Below are 16,786 nucleotides of genomic sequence, written 5' to 3'. Positions count from 1 at the left end.
ATAGTTCAGTAAAAGTGTGGGGAAATGCTGGGAGAGAATAAAAAGCGGCAGAAGAAAGGGAACGGCTACATGCGAAGAAAGGAAGGAACTAAACACGTGACATGATTCTGAGCAACTGAGGGAATGTACAAAACGAAATCCACTTTCCTTTCCCCTTCTAGAGGTTCAGGTTAGTGACACAGGATGGTGTTTCCTTTTCAAAGGATCCGATTATATTATCTGATTCTGAAGTGAAATATTTATAAATTTTAAATAAGGTTTTTTTTTTCAATTTGTAAAAGGAATTGATGGACAAAGTACTGAAGACTCAATTATAGTTACAGAATTTAAGAGTTGTAATCATTAATAACATGCAAGTAAGTTATAGCTAACAAGAGATAAGTTGAAGGGAGGAGAGATGGCAAAAGATAGCTGTGAGAACTTTATCTTACATAACAGAGAATTAACAGTACATTCTAAAATGGATGGATCAAAAAATAAAAGACAAAAAGCATAATTAACAATTATAACAGTAACCACTGGAGTAACTAAAAATTAATCAAAACAAATCAACGTTGGGGGACTTTTCATAGAGGGAGAGTGGAACTGTAGATTGAGGAAGGTATGGATAGGGGAATTTAACTTTTTACTTTAATTTCTTTATTATTGCTTAACTTTTTTGCTACCATTTGCATTATTTTTGTAATAAAGTATATCTCCGAAGATTTTAAGTTGAAATGTGTTATAAAAGTATGTCTCCAATCATAAATGCCGTGAAAGAGTTCTTGAGAAAGATGTATTTTATAAATTACAAATAACTATATTAATCGGTCTTATCAATAGCTCAACAGGGCTGACAGATTTTTTAAATAAGGTAAATTTCCTTAATTTTCTTGCAGCATACTAAGTTTATCCACTTTTTAAGCTCTTCCTTGGAAGAATCTGATTATGGGATTGTTTCCCCTTATCTTATTGTTAGTATTTCACAGAGATTAGAAAATTTTCACTCCAGAAAGACACATACCAAACAAACGTCCAGTTCCTGATTTATCAGCTTTAGTATCTCCTAATCACAGTAGAGAGATGTTCTCTTTTTTCTTAACATCATTTCTCTTCTGGTGCAATACTTCCCAAATGATTAAGATAACACGTGTGTGTGCATGATACTGCCAAATGAAATACATGCTAAGAAATACATTTTAAGAAACACAGGTTAAGTTCCAACTTCACAGGGACACAGAAGTATTCCCAAGAAAACATCAAGACATTGAAAAGGGAGATTATTTTAAAACTGGTGGCATTATGGTGAGCAAGGACAACTAAGATGTGTGATAGGGCCTGCCCCATGGCTTAGCGGTTAAGTGTGCGCGCTCCACTACTGGCGGCCCGGGGTTGGATCCTGGGCGCACACCGACGCACTGCTTCTCCAGCCATGCTGAGGCCGCGTCCCACATACAGCAACTAGAAGGATGTGCAACTATGACATGCAACTATCTACTGGGGCATTGGGGGAAAAAAAAAAAGGAGGAGGATTGGCAATAGATATTAGCTCAGAGTCGGTCTTCCTCAGCAAAAAGAGGAGGATTAGCATGGATGTTAGCTCAGGGCTGACCTTCCTCACAAAAGAAAAAAAAAAAAATAAATAAATATTAAAAAAAAAAAAAAAAAGATGTGCGACAAGTGGATTTCTGGGAAGTGGGTAATTCCAACACATCAAAGTCCATGTTCAAAAATCAGGCACATATTTACTGCAATTCATTGATTCTGACTCACTTTTTTCTCCACGTTATTATTTTTGAAATCAGGATGCATTTTACAATCGATAGTATATAAGATTATCAGCCGGGCAGCAGGGCAGTAGATACAAAGTTATCATTGTCTGCATATGTACAAACTTGGTTCTTATTCCTGGCATGTAAGTGGACAAATGTAATTCTTCAACATTTCAGCCAAGAATCCATATATGGCTCAATTAAGGAAGAATATGAATCCTGGCTTTCTCGAAAACTTCCGTTGATACTTCCTGAGAAAATCAAGAAAGCATCTGCAACATACTTGTACGACGGATGTCACCGCTTTAGAATAAAATCTGGGTGCAATAGTGGAGCATCTTTTAAGGAACGCTGCATCACCAGTGCTCTGCTGACACAGAGAACAGTGTCATGTGAAAAAACAGTGATGGAAACGACCAGGAATCAGAAAGGGATTCCTGACAGTAGTAATATGGATGTGAAGAAGTTTTATGGGTAAGTTACACATTTTGCTTATCTTCTTTCTTTTTATGTACAAGTGTGATATGATTTTAAAAATAAATGTCTAAGAAAATTTTTTTAAAAAGAATTAAATAAAAGTTCTAAGTGAAAAAAAAAAACATTCTGCCTTAGTTTATTTGGCAGTGTTTTTGTCTTAGTGGTATATAAACTAATGACACATCTTACAGTCAATGGCATCTCAAAGCCAGAAATCTTGACAAAAATAACAGAAAATAAAAAATTGGTCCATACAAATTAACAATAATCAGTAGTGTGGTTTTTAAGTCTTGTGAAGCAGAGAACTCGATCCTAAGGCAACAGTGGCAGATCATCCTATGTAATTCTCTGACAAAAAAATCCATTCTATGAAAATTCTGCTTAATCGTTTCAGTACTGCTATTCAGAATTCAAGTGAGAATAATGACAAAGATACACCAGGAAACGATATGTTGGGGAAAAAAAGGAATATTCTGGTATATTTGTCATCTAATATTCAGAAATTTATTATGTAAGAGCTTGTATTTGGTACGTTGTTATACTTGTAAGCCCTAACATTTCTGAAGTATGCTATCACCTGCCCTGCTTACTGAGACTGACTGACCCCGTGAGACATGATCATTGATATCATCTACACCATTTGCTGCACTGTCTGTATCTAATCCAACAAACAATTTAGTGTTTGATAAAATCTCTATTCCAAGAGAATGCTAAGAATAAGCTCTTTAATATTCAACTATTATAGGTGTCAGTCACAGATTAGGGTCCTCCCTCATACTTTTGAAAATCCCGTCAGGTTTCTAACCCAGTGCACCAACAGAACACACCGCATGATTGTGATACTCTTGTTCCCAAAAAGAAAGAATATCCATCCGATTTTTGGTTCTTTTCTGCAATGTGGTGCTTAGAGTTCCCATACATTTGGTAGCAAGGATCAGGAATAAATAAAAATAAAGAGCAGGTTTCATAAGTACTATACAGAAGATAGGATGGAAAGTATAAAATTTCTCTCTTTTAAATCAAATGAATCAGCTTAGAAAATTAACATGAATAAAGAAATTGGCACTACCTTTGGACAAAAAAAATTGTTTATTCTACTTGTAAAAAAAACTTATATGTTATTACAAACTTCCAATACCAAAATATACTGCAGTATTTAAGTATATTTATTTTTTCACCAGAAACATTTATCTTTATCCATAAGATGTTGTAAATATATTTCTTCCTTTTTCAGTTGAAGCCATTCTCTGCTGCCTGCTATATTATTTTGTGGCCTTTGTTTTGGCAGATGCACAAGCAAAATCTGATTCCAACAGTTTGACCCTTCTCACTTTTTATGTTCTCTAGGGCATAATAAAACCCAAGATACAATCCCTCAGCAGTTAATGAAGCTTAACCTCCCACCCTCTTAATTACCAATGCATTACACCAACTATGGGCATCATACTCCTCTCTAAGCTATTTTACAATTCAGCAGAAGTACTACTGAGCTATTATGAAGCAACATAATCCATGCAGCATGAGAAATCCTTCTTAAAAATAAAATCTTTTGATCCTTGCGGGTTTTGTTAACTGTATAATTAATACTACTTAAGCATTATCCATGTATCAGTAAGTATATTATATTGTATCAGTAAGTATATTACTTTGATGATTTTGGGGGGAAAAATTTATTTTCTGAAAGTTGAAAAGAGAAACAAATCCAAGGATGTTATTGATTGATTATCATAACTTGAATACAAAAGTACTTCAAATATCTAACTTGAGTATCCATATATTAAAGGTATGTTCTCCACACTATCTTTATTTAAATATTTAAAAGTTTGTGGCAAGAGATGAGTAAAATTGTTAAAAGCATAAATGAAGATTACACAAAGTCCGGGGTATAGTTGATGTTACATAAAAAGCGTTTTAAAACTCATAGATTTTAAGATTAGTAATTAGTGAATTAACTTATTTCCATCCATATTTCAAACTAAATTCAGTAAGAATTAGGGAACATCTTATGCAATTTCAGATATTTTTTCTTGAATATAAAGGTGGCAAAATTACTGATACTACAAGAAGAAAGGATGAAAAACACTTGTACATCGGTATACAAACATTATTTTAACTCAACTGCCAAGTTAAACTACTGACAAATAGGATGCTTTTATTTGGCAACTACATCAGTTACATGAATCTGAAAATAGAAAATGAAACCACTGGGATAACAGCAGTGTTCTCAACACTTTCCATTGATCCTCATCACATTTCTCTTTAACATGTAACCCAAGAATGTGAATGTGAACACATGTGAATGTGTTACCCAGGAAGACAAGACTCTCTCTTTCAGTTTTCTTAACTAAGATAGAGTGAAGGAGGAGGATAACATGACGAGGAAATGGAAGCCTGCAGCAGAAGTACTCAGGACTGAAGGGAGACAGCTGCACTAAGCAAAAAATAACAAGTAATACAATCTTCAATTAGATGCAAATTCTAATCTAACTATTTTAAAGTATACATTCTAAACCATCACGTTTTTAGGAGCACCAATCATAGCAGGATCTCAAAGCAATTCAGACATGTGATTAATCCCTGAGTTCTACTGCAGTCTAGTAGTGAAGGTGGAAAATGAGGTACAGACGAATTTAAACTCCTTATCTGGGTCCCAGCAACGTGCCCGCTAACAGCACACACAGCACCCCAAGTCTTGAGCACAGCAGCCTCATGCTTTCCATACTGCTTATTGATGGCATTGACGTAAAAGGAGTTTAAAAGGAAATGCACTGAGTTTCTTGGCATTCTGACATTATTCGCTTCCATATTATTTTCTCACATATATGAAAAATCAAAACTGTCAAGTTGTTAAGGACAAGTCTCCGTGAGGACTATATTAATTTTATCAACTTTCCTCAATATATCAACTTAGATACAGAATTTATGTATTTTACATTTCAAAATGTAAAAGTTGTATTACATATTCCTTCAAAACATTCTCTTCAAACACATTTCTTAAGAAGAAAGCTTAAAATAAGATATGCCATGTTTTTATAGAGAGGATGCAGTGGTGGTATCTATTACTATTTCTAGCCATAAAAGGTGGAGTTTTCCTTTCTAGGTTCTTTTACAAAGTAAAGTTTACACATTAAATGCTGTCAATATTTAATCTGGCTCTGACTGCACAACCAATAAAACTCATACTCAGATAACATAAGTTAAAATGAAGAGAGTTACTAATTAGGTAACTACCATTGTTAAAAACACGAACTTCTGCCTGTGTGTGCATTATGTATATATTGTATATATTGTATATATAAACACACACATATATGGGTATGTATATCTATATCTCTATCCATAGCTATCCCTGTTATAGAAAGAATAATGAATGGTGAACAATGTGCTCCTTGTAATAGGAAATACCTTGATTACAATACATTTTGTGAAATGTTTTAAAAAGAAGACTAAACTCTCCACTTAATCACCCGTATTAGCAGGTTTAGTGAGACCATGTACAATAATTCCCTTTAGTAAACGTTTATACTGTATAAGGGTGTTTATTACCCTGTTTGTAAGAAAACACGATATATGAAAATCCATATTAAGCAAACAGGCTACGCAATAATTACTTGAGTTATAGAAGAACTCTTTTGTTGGCAAAGGATTCCGACAAAATTCCTTTAAGTGTCCCTATTGAATATAAACTAATTTCTGAAAACCTGATATAACTAAAAAATTTCTAAATACAATTATTTTAAAAGTTAAGATAGTAACAATAATCTTATAATTATTTATTAAATTGAGGTCATAGAATTTTTATACTGTTGGAAAAGAAGTATTCAAAAGTTTCAGGGATATCTAATATCAAAGAAATCTCAATTAGGAATGGAATCATCAGGCATTATCTTCATGTAAGAGGTCCAGATCAGTTAAATTCCTAGCTCAGGAACACACAACAAATGACTGGTTTTATTTGTTTGATGTCATATTCTTTTATTTTTCCAGAATGAACCCAGCTTATGGAAAATGTCATGAACAAAAATCCTTAGGGTATTGTGGGGCACTAAATGAAATTGTATATCACTTTATTAAATTTGAAAATTATTTTCTGTAGTACATTTGGTGTTAATAGAACAAAACTGATTCTCTTTCTGCTCATTGAGTACTGAGAAGTCGAGGCAACTGGGTAAAGGCATAAAATGAGTATTCTTTAATTCTATAGCAACCTGTATATTGTAATCTGTTTTAAAGAAATATAATGGTAAGAAGTCTCACTTCATAGTCTCAGATCTATTTTCTACTCCAATTTAAGTCTTCAGGTTAATATTATCTACCCAGATTTTAGGCACACATATATATATACACAACCTGTAGTAAGAATATTTTACAAAAACGATAAGCATATTTCAAATGTCTCTGATTTCATTAAGATACCATAATATGAAAAGATGGATGTGGTGAACTAAGGCTATTTCTGCAACTGCCTGTCAGTTTCTGATGGACAAAACTTAAAATTTAAGGAAAGAAACACTGGCCACTGAGAGAATCACCCCAACACTAGCCGGAGAGATGGCCCTGTCTTCTCTGGGGTTCGCACAGTGAAGCTGTCCTCTTGCACATAATCAACCTTCCGACTGTCTATGACTCTGCCACCCTTGATGGCGTGCTGTCTTCCTCCTCTCATGTTTCATTTGATGGGACAAGATGTTAATTGGGGAGCTGATGAAAAAGTTTTTTCTTTTAGTTTTAATGTCTCTTCAGAATTTGAAGTCATTTGCCCCTCCCAAAGGACCGAATACTTTCTCTTCTGAATACTTTTTCTGAAAAAATATTCAGAATAAAAATGAACTCTATGTCTAATATTTCCAATTTTAACTTTGTGTGGCATCTGTTCAAAGAATGATAAAATGCCATATAATAGTTCCAAGATTTTAACATTTCTTTTGAGCACAACAATAACCATCAAGTGTTCACAACCATTCATTTTTTTTTTCATGGGTTCAAAATAAAATTTTTGAAAGTAAATGTGAGACCTGGAATAAATGCTTTAAGATTTAGAAAGCAAAACCCCAGATATTTCATTTTTAATTTGGAACTCTGGAATAAGGTAGCCAGGATATTATCTCTATCCTGGCTACCTTATCTCTATTTTAATACGAAAGGTTAGCGATTTGTGGAAGGTCTTGCAGCTAGTTAAGAAGCAATACAGAGGCCGGCCCCGTGGCCTAGCGGTTGAGTGCGGGCGCTCCGCTGCTGGCGGCCCGGGTTCGGATCCTGGGCGCTCACCGTCGCACTGCTTCTCCGGCCATGCTAAGGCTGCGTCCCACATACAGCAACTAGAAGGATATGCAGCTATGACGTATAACTATCTACTGGGTCTTTGGGGGAAAAAAATTAAAAAAAAAAAAAATTAAAAAAAAAAAGAAGCAATACAGAGATTCAAAACTAAACTCAGATCCCAAATATATTTCACCTTCTTGAAGATAAATATCCTATCAGAGGATGGTATTTTTCCTGTATCACTTGGGCTACGTTTCTGCATGCAAAATTCCTTTCATTTGTTGATTGATGCACAAATATCAATGCCAAGTGTGTTTATTTCAATGTTCTATCAGAAATGGTTCTCACTAGCTAGTGACAGAGAGGTGGGTTTATTTTCCTTTATATTTTTATCTTATCTTGAATTTTCCTTGTTGAAAATAAGGCAAATGCCATCTTTTAAAAGCTGGCTACAAATGTAGGTCACTGGAAGCAGTACTGAGCCTCTGCATGTTTCTTCTTAGTCTTTTAGTTTGCCAAAGAAGCTCTAACTGTGGCTGCCAGGGGAGAACTTAGAATTTTAAATAAGCTCTCACAAGTAGCTAGGGGGGAAAAAAAAGAGTGAAACCCTGGGGTCAAACAGCAGATTTCTGGCTCAACTAGCACTTCAGAGTTGCAAGCACTGAAAAGCATAGAGACAGCCTAATAATTTTCTGAACAAATAAAATGTTGACAAAGAAATGAAGGGAACATATCCTGATTATAGCTCTGCCTTCAAAGGGCTCTTCTAATATTTGTACTTATACAAAAGATACACAGTGATAAAACAGTTTTGATAGGAAATATAATAAATACTATATAGGCTAAAAAGAAGTAAAAATGTGTGGGAAAATGTGTTATTTATAAGGTACTGAGCATGCATAAAGCTTGCAAAGTGGAATGACAGAAGAGCCAGAAAATAATTTTTAATTATTTATAATATGATATATTGCTTTTGTTCTGAATCATCATAAAACTACAACTTTGGAAATGAGTATAATAAAAAAATGTTCAATAATAATATTTGGCCAATCGGGGGTGTTTCTTTAACTTCATTCTTATACCTGTCTCAATTTTTGGCAGAAAAAGGAAAACAAGGATTGGATCTGAGATATTTTTGTATTCTCTTTACTCAGAAAGACCAGACTGTACTACAATGTACTAAGAGCAAACAACTGACCGTTCACTGGATTCAGACTTCTAATTCTTGTTCCATGACCAATAAATAACGGATGGCAAACAAAGACTTAATCTTGACACCAAATTGACAGAAGGAAAGAAACTTTATTAATAGTGACTCAAACTTTACATTTAGCAAATAATACTGCTTCAACTAATTCTAAATCGACTAATATCTCTGATCTCAATTAAAACGAAAGAATCAAATAAAGCAAAAGATACAAGGTACAATGAACAAGATCTTAACAAATGAGTTCAATATTTGGATAAAAGGTTGATATTTTGGGATATTAAATAATGCTTTCAAATTATTAAGATACCATTTTAATTTTTAAATTATGGATTTAAAGTCCATGAAAAAGAATTCTGAAAATGTTAGTCTAAATTTTCATACTTCATTACTAAATACCTTGTTGCTGTATTAATTCATGAAATACGGTATGGTTTATTTTGAATGCATTATTACTTATTCCATGACTTAACGGGTTATTATAAAGTAATCCATTTTCAATTATAAAAGGTTTTCTCTATATTAAATATGGGAAGTTTCATCATAATTGATCTTAAATTTGAACTCTTTATTTACTAGTATGTTTGATGTTAAAAAATACTACATGCTGTGAGCCTCCAGTAAACATCCAGGCAGTTATAACACTCCTGCTGGTAACTATGTACTTATCCTGGATATGAATTAAAAAATACAACTTTTAAGTTCCTTAAAAGCATTCTGGTGTCCCACTTTGTTCTAACTGTGGCTGTTCTAACTGCTGGACAGTGCATAGTGTATATAACAAATAACTCAAAAGTTAATGCAACAAGTCAAGAATTAACCCTTTGCTCTAGAGATCAGATGTCTCTTCTTGCATGAATATTACCTATCTGGCATGTCATCACTAAAAAATATTCAAATTAAGTTTTAAAACTAACCTTAGTATATTATGAAATAACATTTAAATTTACTTTTGAAAATAATTTTATTTTCTTTAATTCCATAAACATTAACACATCACATCATATTGTTAAAAATTATGAAAAGGATATAACGTTAGCATTTTCAAGTTCTAAAGAAATGTTTGTGTGTGCATGTGTGTGTATATAATTTTTTATTTCATAAAAGAAATCAGCTTATCTATTGATAAATGTTTAAATATTTTAACATAAAAATATAATTTTTGCTATTTTAGAAAACATTCCATAGAAAATTTTCATGGAGAATACTTATCACTATATTTGAGATGATCAAGAAAATCCTTTTAGATAAAAAAGTTAACTGAAAAATACTTACCATATGTGTTTTTTAAAAGCTTTAACAACATTATGTATATTGTTCTATAGGATTTTCTAAGGGCTATAATTTTTCAGCGTTACATCTTGATGCTGTTCCTGAAGAAGCTTTGACTACAATACGCATGAATGTTTTCAAAGGATGATGGATAAATTGCTGGGTGGTTATATAATATATCTTAGGCAGCTGATGAGGCTTTTTATCCTTTACTTGTCTTTTAGTTATACACAGTTTTAAGATAATTATGGTCTATAAGACTTTCTTTTCCCTTTTCTTGTACCAGCAATATTTGTCTTTGGTTACAGGTTCCAGAAATCCCCAATCATACATCATAAAATTAAAACTAAGCAATTACAGCATTTCTTCCCCTATGTTGTATGCTAAACACTGTTAATGCCTTGGTTCTGGTCATTCATTGAGCTGTTTGATACAAATGAAGTTTTCATTGAGGTGGGCACACCGGCATCATGATTGAATATTATGTAGAAAAACGTGCTTATCTATACTAGCATTCAATATCTCACTTTAAATTACAAAAATATTTTGTTTATTCTTCTCAGAGAGATGCTAACAGCTTTTTCTATGTGCTGCTGTCATAAAGAACACAATTTAAATTTTCATCACCATTTTTGAATCCAGTCTATTCTAAACGTGTGAATACTAACTGGACCACATGAAGTATGTATAGGTTAAAAACAATACTTTTTGTACTTTTTTAGAGAAAAATGAGAATGGTATATTATTCTTGTACATCAAATATCATTTACTATTACATGGTAACATGTAAGAAATATAAATTGACAAGGTTGCAAATTTAAAAAATATCACTCATGAGTCAAGATTCAATTAACTCAAAAACTACATCTATTTTCAGTGTAGAGCTCCATGAAATACAAGAATATAATAAAAATTAAAAGAGTTTAAACATGAAGCATTAAATAATTTTTTAATATAGGGAAATGTTGAGTGTGCATGTTATTTAGCATATACAACCTTCAGCTACTTTCATTACTCATCTATATAAGTGGTTTTAGTTAAAAGCAAATAATAGCATTAAAATCAAAGAAGATAAATTTTTCCTGGGGATCACACATTCACCTTTATGGCTAATTTAATATTTAACTTAATTGAATATATAATTGATAAATATTAAATTGTCATGTAAAGCAAACTTGCTTTTCAAATAAAAACAACTTGTTCTAGGCTACTCGTTATAAACAGATGAATGGAATAAACTTTTAAAATGCAGCATCAAACCTCAATGTCATATAAAGCAAATCGAATGCTTTATAACTATTAGGCATTGTGGCAGCGACTGTAATGTCTTTGATAACACATTCTAAGTATACAAGATAAAGAAAACAGATCTGATGACATTAAAACACATTCTTCAGTTAAAAAACATCTATGTTAGTCCAGAGCAAGAGAAACCTTCAAGACATTAAAAAATAAATGGTCAAACCATTTTAATATTTATTTCCCTTGAAATATAAGAGGGATTTAAGTTCCAGGAGATTAACTAGCATGTTGTTACACACTGGATCTCAGAAAATTGAAATATGGGAAAGTCAAGTAAAATATCTCTCAACATTGAAACCAATAGTACTTCTTTTTGGAGAAAGAAATCCACAAGTATATTAATCAATGGCAATTTATTTCAAATAATCATCTTTTAAATAATATTTAAGATAGAAAAATATCACTAATAGTTTCTTTTGTTTCTTTATTTCCAATAAGACAGTCTGCATTTACATGTAATGTGACATTTCAGAGGTATAATTTTCATAAAAGAAATTCTAAGTCCATTATGCTGATTTAACTTTTTTGCTTGAGATAACCCTCATTCAGAATTTTTAAGGAGCAGCAGTAACTTAAAAATTATTGCTACGTCTTTGAAATCCAAAAATAATACACTCTTTTTTAAAAAATTGATATGAAATAAATGATAATTTCCATTACACTAACTAGAATAGATTAGTGTACTTTGGGGATGACTAAATACAGGTCCACTGGGCTATGTCAATATTTGGATTTAATCATACTGGGCATAGGTAGTCTAAACTTAGAAAAGTTGAAATAGTTTAGGTAAGATGACTTGTTTCCATCACTTTTAATTGTTAAAAATTGGGTATATGGAGACTTTTAGAGAGGTACATGGTCATGAGAGTTTTAAGGGAATCAATTCCTTGATGTTCAAGTTGCACAAATACGCTTAGTGAAAAGTGACCCCTAGAGAACGTGCCAATGATAGAAGAGCAGGTTCCCCTTTCCCACTTCACCTTTCAAATCACCCTTTCCTCACTTTACAAAGGACAGGTTGACTTCTCATTGCCCCAGGTATAAGACCCTCCAGAGCATCCAACAGGGAGACAATTCAAAATATCTGTTTGGTACAGAAAATGTGAATGCTCTAATGACTGGGGAAATAATCCTTTTTTGGTTGTTTTCAGCAAAATTTTAGGTGAAACTAACACACCAGACAAATAATTTAAAATACTTTATGATGACAGACACTGTGTGCTTTGTGTGTGTGTATTACTCAGAGAAAGCAAAAAAAAAAAGTGAGGGACACTGCAATAACAAAACTCCTATTTCCTTTCACTTAATTGTGAACAGCTCACATCTGCAAAAATAAAAAATATGAATAGAATTGATGCTGAATCTTGTCCCATTCTAGCACTATTTATCCACTGATAAGTCTTAATGAAGCAATGCAGTGTGAAAATTTTTACATCTAGTGATACACTGTGACAATTGTAATGACGACTGAAATGAGAAGAAATGTATTAACACCTAGTCTTTTGAGATGAGAAGTTTAAAATAAATTTAAATTTAAATGTGAATTTAAATTTAAAAAATAAATTTAAATTTAAATGTGAAATGTGAATTTTTGCTACAGAAAACTATCATAATTAATAAATATTTTGAACATAAAACATTACCGTTCAGACAAAACCCAGTGAGAAGTACAACAGAAAATGAAGTGAAGGAATGAATTAAAGGAAAAAAGGACTGAAGTAAAATTTTCAGCTGTTAAAGAAGAGCTTGCTTATGCATACACTTCTAAAAAGAACGGTACTGACATCAAATCGGTACGTCATTTAGGTTAAGGTAGATACACTTAGAAGACTGATATGAAAGTCTGTCACCAAGGGACATCCCTAAAACATTTTCCACGTCTAACGCTTTGTTTTTAAGTTGTGCTTGCTTATATGAACCGCAGCAGCAGAACACCTCGCCAGGTGGCCAAACAACAGAACCAGCCCAAACCTGAAAAGCCCAAGACGGGGACGGGTTGCCACGTGCAAAAGAAAACGTGTGCAAAAGGCGTCGTGTGCGAGAAGGAAACATCTGCGCATGCTCCATGCTCCGCCCCAAAAAGTGATGCAGAGACCCCTCCCCCTTCACATCCCTTAAGAACCCTTCTCAGATATTTGGTTAAGTTTATTCCTAGGTATTTTATTCTTTTTGTTGCAATTGTAAATGGGATGGTATTCTTAATTTCTCTTTCTGCTACTTCGTTGTTAGTGTACAGAAATGCAACTGATTTTTGTATATTGATTTTGTATCCTGTTGGATTGGTGGTTAGCAGAGGGGAAGGGGGGAGGGAGGAGGGTGAAAGGGATAATTCGGTACATGTGTGTGGTGATGGGTTGTAATTAGTATTTTGGTGGTGAACATGATGTAATCTATGCAGAAATAGAAGTACAATGATGTATACCTGAAATTTTTACAATGTTATAAACCAATGTTACTGCAATAAACAAAAAATTAAAAAAAAAAAAAAAAAAAAAAAAGAACCCTTCTCACCTTCTCTTCCCGGAACAAGTATTTTAGAGCATGAGCTCTGCCTCCTCCATTTACTGATGAATGAATAATGTTTGGGCTCTGCTATTCTAAACCTGGTCTTGTTCTATTGGCGCGGGCAGCTCCGGGAAAAGGGACGCACTTGCAGGTCACAGGTCCCTTAGGGCTAGGTAACATAACTACAAAGGCAATATTTACAATAATATCCTTTGCAACTAAATAATCTCAAAACTGAAACTTTTAGATAACTTAGTGTACAAGTAGATACATAATTAAAAAAATATTTTTAGAAGTACAAAAGCAAAAAGGTGGAAAGATCACTATACTTTACTATCTGGAAAACTGGCCAAGATACAGGATGTAGGTGATGGTCATTCAATGGAGATTAATAAATAAATGTGAAGTGCCCTATGCTGGTTTAAATGTAATCTTTATATTTTCAGTAAGATTGTATTAGTCAGAGTTCTCCAGAGAAACAGTACCAATAGGATGTATACATATATATATAAATATACGTATACATATACATATATATCTTTATATATTTTTTATATATTTTATATATGTATATAAAATGAGATTTATTATAAGGAATTGGCTCAGATGATTACGGAGGCTGACAAGTCCCCAGATTTACAGAGGGAGTCGGCAAGTTGGAGATCCAAGAGAGCTGGTGGTGTAGCTCCCATTTGAATCTGAAGGCTTCAGAACTAGGAGAACTGATGGTGTAGTTCCAGTTTAAAGGTTGGCAGGCTCAAGACTCAGGAACAGCTGATGTTTCAGTTTGAATCCAAAGACAGGAAAAAGCTGCTGTCCAAGTTGGAATGCAGTCAGGCAGGAGGAATTCTTTCTTACATGGAGGAGGGTCAGACCTTTTGTTCAATTCAGGCCTTCAAGTGATTGGATGAGGCCCACCCACATTAGGGAGGGCAATCTGCTTTACTCAGTCTACTGATTTAAATGTTAATTTCATCCAAAAATATCTTGACAAAAACACTCAGAATAATGTCTGATCAAATATCTGGGCACACTGTGGCCCAGTCAGGTTGACACATAAAATTAACCATCACAAGTCCACCCCTTGTCAATGTGGCACCCCGACGAAGCTCCAGAGGAAGACAATGACAGGGTCGTACTTCCCACTCCTAGCTCCGTCTCCCCAGGTTGTCTTGACCTGGGGTCCTCCTTCCTCACTACAGCCGGGAAACACTGCAGGCAGTAAGCTAGGAGCTCCCGGGCTCCCTTGTTTATTCTGCACCTCTCAGGAATCACTGTCCTTTACCGTGTGATGTTCAAGGTCTTGAAAACTGTTGGTTCATATATTTTGTCCTATTTTTCCAGTTATTTCAGGTATGAGGAGAAATCTGCTCCTTATTAATCTCTCTTGGTCATAAGTGCACCTTTTTAAGAGTCTATGTTTTTTGACTCTAGTTTTGTATTTTTTCTACTACACTATAAAACTGCTCTATGAAAACATGTTTGCAGAATCTAATTACTTGCATATATGACTTTTTTTGTGTGTGAGGAAGATCAGCCCTAAGCTAACATCTGCCAATCCTCCTCTTTTTGCTGAGGAAGACTGGCCCTGGGCTAACATCCGTGCCTATCTTCCTCCACTTTATATGGGACGCCGCCACAGCACGGCCTGACAAACGGTATGTTGGTGCATGCCCGGGATCCGAACCAGCGAACCCTGGGCCCCTGAAGCACGCACTTAACTGCTACACCACAGGGACGGCCCCTGATGAGTGTCTTTTAAGAAAGCCTGATAAAAAAGTAATATTTCTTTTGTAACTTCAAAATCCTTCATGTAATCCAAAGAAGGACATGTAAAGTACTTAGATTTTTAATACTAACTTGTACAAATTCAAGGTACCCAAGAAAGGTGTCAGGGATTAGTCTTCAAATAAAAAACATAGTTCACTAAAGCAGAATGTGGAAGTACATATACTAGGTTTTAACCTCAGTTACCTAGGTTGGAGGAGGCAAGAAGGAAAAACAAAACACTTTATTTTAAAAAGCGTATATAGGCCTTCCTGCTTCTGGCCTGGTGACAATTTCCTACCTGGCTATAAAGATGTTTGATATGAAATCTTAGGCTCAGTATGTTGTGGAATGTGCCACGAAGAACCTGTATAGCTTCCTTACAACGCTGATTTTAGCCTTTACTCCACTCCTCCTAGCAAGTACAGTACTGTCCAGAAATTGACCAAGATGATTAAGGCCAGGGGAAAGAAACAAAAACATCAACAAAATATTACAAAGGCTAAATAGCAGAAATAAGAATGAAGGAAGGAAGGCTCTGCAACCAGAAGAAAATCATTTGGAAAATTATACAAAAGTCTCTCCTTTGGATTTTATGACAGTATTATTTAATATGCAAAGTCTGACCCATATGAAAGAATCATGGCAGTTTTGACCTCAGTCAAAGTGACTTTTACACATGGGGGTAGAAGTTTGTTGGTGTCTATTGTTAGTTATTGTAGTTTAGTATTTATTATGCTATAAATTCTTTATAAATGTCTTAGTCATTTGCCATTTTGCAGACTATGCACTGAAATGAAAACACCACATGGAAAAAAATAACTTTAGATTAAGAATTCTATTCAAATAATGGTTTAAATTGGGTTCCTGTTCTGGACAAAGAAATTAAGAATTCTAAAAGTTAGAACTGTCCTCTCTGAGGTGAAAGTGTGCTTTGGCTTAAAAAAGATACGGCATATCGACTCCATATTTTATTATTACTGCTTATTTCTTGGAAGAGGATAATTTCTGGCATTCTCAAAGCCAAATAATATTAATAAATGAGTACTTGTAATTTCTGTATCTTTCTTCTGATTTATACCTTTGGGAAACTGATAATACAATATCTGATAATATTCTACAGTTGTCTTTCTTTACCTAACTTTTTACAGAGTTCTCTTTTTTGTTCTTTGAGGAAGATTGGCCCTGAGCTAACATCTGTTGCCAATTTTCCTCTGTTTTTTGTCTTTTTTCTCCCCAAAGC

General features: G+C 33.8%; 1 protein-coding gene and 1 pseudogene across 2 annotated transcripts in view; one reads left to right on the top strand and one right to left on the bottom strand.

The window, feature by feature from the left end:
* Positions 1 to 16,786, bottom strand: part of ELP4 (elongator acetyltransferase complex subunit 4) — a 228,405-nt gene that overhangs the window by 184,817 nt on the left and 26,802 nt on the right. The window lies entirely within an intron of this gene.
* LOC131408969 (small integral membrane protein 15-like) lies at positions 15,857 to 16,053 on the top strand (annotated as a pseudogene).

This window comes from Diceros bicornis, chromosome 7 (assembly GCF_020826845.1).
Source record: "Diceros bicornis minor isolate mBicDic1 chromosome 7, mDicBic1.mat.cur, whole genome shotgun sequence".
In the NCBI taxonomy this organism is placed as follows: domain Eukaryota; kingdom Metazoa; phylum Chordata; class Mammalia; order Perissodactyla; family Rhinocerotidae; genus Diceros; species Diceros bicornis.
The sequence above is the reverse complement of the archived record's forward strand: the minus strand, read 5'-3'. Positions and strand labels throughout refer to the sequence as shown.